Consider the following 4,472-nt stretch of genomic DNA (forward strand, 5'->3'; position numbering starts at 1 on the left):
AGAGAGAGACATTGATATCCAGAAGTCCCAAGGTGGCAGGTAAGGCTATGTAAGTACTATGAAAGGACCGTAGTTAAACTTTCGGTTCGATAATAATACGAGTGAGGAGTCTAATGAGGTTCTTGTATGAGCATGTTTATCTATAATACATTAAAAGTCAGTTTCAGTCTTGCTTGCTTGATTGCAATGCTACTCGGCCATACTGGCGCCAAATGGGAAAATGTTCTGAAAAAAAATCTTCATCCTGAAAGGGAAGAAACCGTTATCTTTCTATTAGACAGTGAGTTGACAACCAAAAAATACGATTTTTTTTTTTTTTACAATTTCTATTTTCGCTTTTGTTAAACATAATATTTTAATCCTTTAGAAATATTTTAAAGTAAATGTGATTTCAAAAATGTATGTTTGTACAGTAAGTATGTATATTTAAATTTTTTTAAAAATTATTTTCAAGTGAATGCCGTTACAAAAAAGTTTTTGGCATGTTAAAAAAATATTCTAAAATTTTTGGCATATTTAAAAATATATTCTAAAGTAAATGCTGTGACAATAGCTACGGGTCTCTCACCCACGGTGGTATTGCTGCGTACTCTGACACCAATCAACAATGTTTCTAAGTTTCCTCGCTCAGATAGATTGTCATCACATATGCTAGTTAACCCGTAGCTGAGACCTTCACAAGTGATATTATTCCGGGTCAGAGCTCTTTTTTTTCACTTTTTTCTCTCTCTCTGTCTCTCATTTTCTCTTCCTGTCTTCATTTTCACCTATCTCCTCATTCTAATCATACACATCCCTCCCCACCATCTATCCACAAATACTACCAATACATTCTCAAATTTTGATTCACACCACAAAACCCCTTCGAATGAGCAACACAGAATCCACGGCTCCATACTAAGAAATGACTAAACATGAACTACTACTGGAACTTACATACCATGTACAGGAAACTTTTTTTACCACTTCTATTCACCACTTTCCTCGAATAATGGAACTGCAACTACAATATTTTATATTTTTATTTCATCTTTCATTCTCTTATTTCCCTCTATATTCCCTATCTCCTCCTTTTCCACAATAATTCCTTATTTCGAGCTCAAACATTTACCTTTATTTAACCATCTCACATCGTCTTTCATGAAGGGATATCCATAATATCCCAGAAACAGCTGTAAGACTATATCTATATCTCTTTCCTTATAAACATCCTAAAACTCCTCACAACCTTAGCTTTGTTATCTCTTTTTGTCTAATATATATATATGTGTGTGTGTGGGTGCATGCATGCATGCGTGTGTGGGTGCATGCATGCATGCGTGTGTGTGTGTGTGTGTGTGTGTGTGTGTGTGGTGATTGTTGCCGTCTCCTCGTGCTTTGTCGTTGTCAGTAGCATTTCTGGCTTTCCGTCCACGAGGTCTATTCAGTCCTGATGCAGATCTGCATGGTTTGAAGCATAGGTGATAAACGAAAGTTGAAACTCACAGTGTAGATCCAACTGGTTAAGTCTGCATACGTCGCCATTTTTCCATAATTATAGGACTTTCAGCAAACGAAATGACAAATTAGGTCACCATAAAGAGACGTCTGTACGTCATTAGATTATAGTGATAAACTCATAAACAACTTGTTTACGCAATTAATACCAAGTTACAGGTCGAAGCGAGATGACAAATAATCGAATGAAACCATAGGTTTTTCATCGGAATGTCCCACTCCTAGAAGGATGCTATGACAATAGCTACAGGTCTCTCACCCACGGTGGTATTGCTGCGTACTCTGACACCAACCAACAATGTTTCTGAGTTTCCGCGCTCAGATAGATTGCCATCACATATGCTAGTTAACCCGCAGTTGAGACCTTCACAGGTGATATTATTCCGGGTCAGAGTAGAGCTGGAAAGATTAGTATCTAAGGGTTGGCTCCGCACTCCTCAAAATCTTGGAACTCCCGGATCTGAGCCTCTCTACCAAATTCACTCACACGACATTAATCGGCAGTCCGGGATTAAAGTAGAATACATTTGCCGAAAGTGCAAATGTGGTTTCTGTCAAATATATATATATATATATATATATATATATACTTGTTTCAATTATTTTACTGTGGCCATGCTGAAGCACAGCATTTAGTCCAAGAAATATCGACTCCAGGGCTTATTCTTTGTAAGACTAGTACTTATTCTATCGGTCGTAAACAGACACACACACACAAACACACACACATATATACGACGGGATTCTTTCAGTTTCCGTCTACAAAATCCACTCACAAGGCTTTGGTCGGCCCTAGGCTATAGTAGGAGACAGCTGCCTAAGCTGCCTCGCGGTGAGACTGAACCCAGAACAATATGGTTGGGAAGCAAGCTTCTTACCACACAGCCACGGAGAAAAATATAAATAAGCTGTTCTTATCACTTTAGAAGATTTAAGGAAACGAGAAGCTCATCGTGACCCAAACCAGGAATTATTTAACTATTTCCTTATGTAACTATGCAGCGTTCTTTAAAAACAACAGATGACTTTTATTAAACTAATGAAGATGTATAAATCTTATACGAAACAATCCTTTTCAAATGGCCTTTTTCAGTACTTTTATTAATAGCATTTACAGAGGGGGAGGTTTAAGCAGTGATAAGTAAAATTGTAATGTTATTATCAGTACGAATACGCTTGAGGCACGTTCCAACTGGAGAACAAGTTACTGCGTGTGTCACGGGAAATATATCCCGTTTGTTGACAAATGGTGTGTGATCTACACACCATTTGTCAACAAACGGGATAGCATTTCGGAGTAGTTATCTCCTCTTCGGTCACAGTACCAGGCGGGCGGCGCTACAAGCTCATTGAAGAGATTGACTCTCTCATACTCTAGGGCGGCTCACCGTAAGTAAATTACAGAGGGGTGCGCAAAGCAGTGATAAGTAAAACTGTAATGCCATTATCAGTCAGAAATGCTAGTATCTCACAGTCTGGGTAGGTGGCGCTATGAGTTGATCTAGGTGTATACATACCATCTGTCAACAGACGGGATATATTTTCCGTGACAAAACGCAGTGAGTAACTTGTTTCCAGTTCGAACGTGCCTCAAGCATATTTGGACTGATTATAACATTACAATTTTATAAATAGCATCATCTAAAACATGTAATCGACGACTCAAATAATGTCACACATTTTACTGTCTGTGAATTCGTGAATTAATCTTCAAATAACTCCAGCTTTTCGTCCAAGCATTCATATTCGTTCCGTCAGAATAAAATGCAATCAAATGTTTCATTAAATATGTTCTCAAACTCTGCATCATTTAACATTCGTCGTAACAGATTATTAATTTTTTTTTTTTTTTTTTTTTTTTTTTTTTTTTTTTTTCCTATTCTCTAGGGTGGTGAGTCGGCAGTATCGTTACCGCACCGCGAAAAGAGCTGAGTGGCATTTCTTCCATCTTTACGTTTTGAGTTCGAATGCTGCCGGGATCGACTTTGCCTTTTACCCTTGCGAGGTCGATAACAGTCGGCCTCGGCGGGATTTGAGCTCCGAACGTTAAGAAGGATGAAATGCCGCTAAATATTTTGTCCGGCGTGCTAACGTTTCTTATTTCTTTATTGCCCACAAGGGGCTAAACATAGAGGGGACAAACAAGGACAGACAAAGGGATTAAGTCGATTACATCAACCCCAGTGCGTAACTGGTACTTAATTTATCGACCCCGAAAGGATAAAAGGCAAAGTCGACCTCGGCGGAATTTGAACTCAGAACTTAACGGCAGACAAAATACCGCAAAGCATTTCGCCCGGCGTGCTAACGATTTTGTCAGCTTCACCGCCTTGCGCATTGTATTAATAATGGTTTTAATTTTTGGCATAAGACCAGCAGTTTTTGGGGGGAGGGGCAAGTCAATAACATCGATCTCTCTACTCAGCTGGTAATTATTTTGTCGACTCCGAAAGGATGAAAGGCAAAGTCACGACTTCGGTGGAATTTGAGCTCAGAACGCAAAAACGGATGAAATGCCGCTAAATATCTTATCCGGCGTGCTAACGATTCTGTCGGTTCACCATCTGACTTGCTGATATATTTTTCATTCGTTTTCGATAATTTTACTAAAACAAATTGCATCTTTTGTCGATTCGGTAATAGGTTCCGTCTCGAGAGCCACTGATAATCATCGATGCAAGCATTTTTTTCTGAGACTATTTGGTTCTTTATGACAGCAACAGTCGATTTCTGTTCACTGAGATATAAACCATATTAAGAATTTCACTGATTAGTTCAATATATTTTGCATTAAATCTATCTACAGCTGTAATAAAGATTTCCTTTTACGATTCATTTGCAACGAATTTGATTTAAAATGTTTGACGAATTTGATTTAAAATATTTGACGAATTTGATTTAAAATGTTTGACGAATTTGATTTGAAATGTTTGACGAATTTGATTTGAAATGTTTGACGAATTTGATTTGAAATT

The 4,472-nt window shown here is 38.0% G+C and overlaps 1 long non-coding RNA gene across 1 annotated transcript in view; it reads left to right on the forward strand.

Moving 5' to 3' along the window:
• Positions 1-2,956: 2,956 nt before the first annotated feature.
• LOC128248287 (uncharacterized) overlaps positions 2,957-4,472 on the forward strand; it is a 60,328-nt gene continuing 58,812 nt past the window's right edge. Inside the window, exon 1 of the long non-coding RNA XR_008264523.1 lies at positions 2,957-3,056. This is a non-coding gene — a long non-coding RNA (uncharacterized LOC128248287). The remainder of the gene's footprint in view (positions 3,057-4,472) is intronic.

This window comes from Octopus bimaculoides, chromosome 7, assembly GCF_001194135.2.
Source record: "Octopus bimaculoides isolate UCB-OBI-ISO-001 chromosome 7, ASM119413v2, whole genome shotgun sequence".
NCBI lineage: Eukaryota > Metazoa > Mollusca > Cephalopoda > Octopoda > Octopodidae > Octopus > Octopus bimaculoides.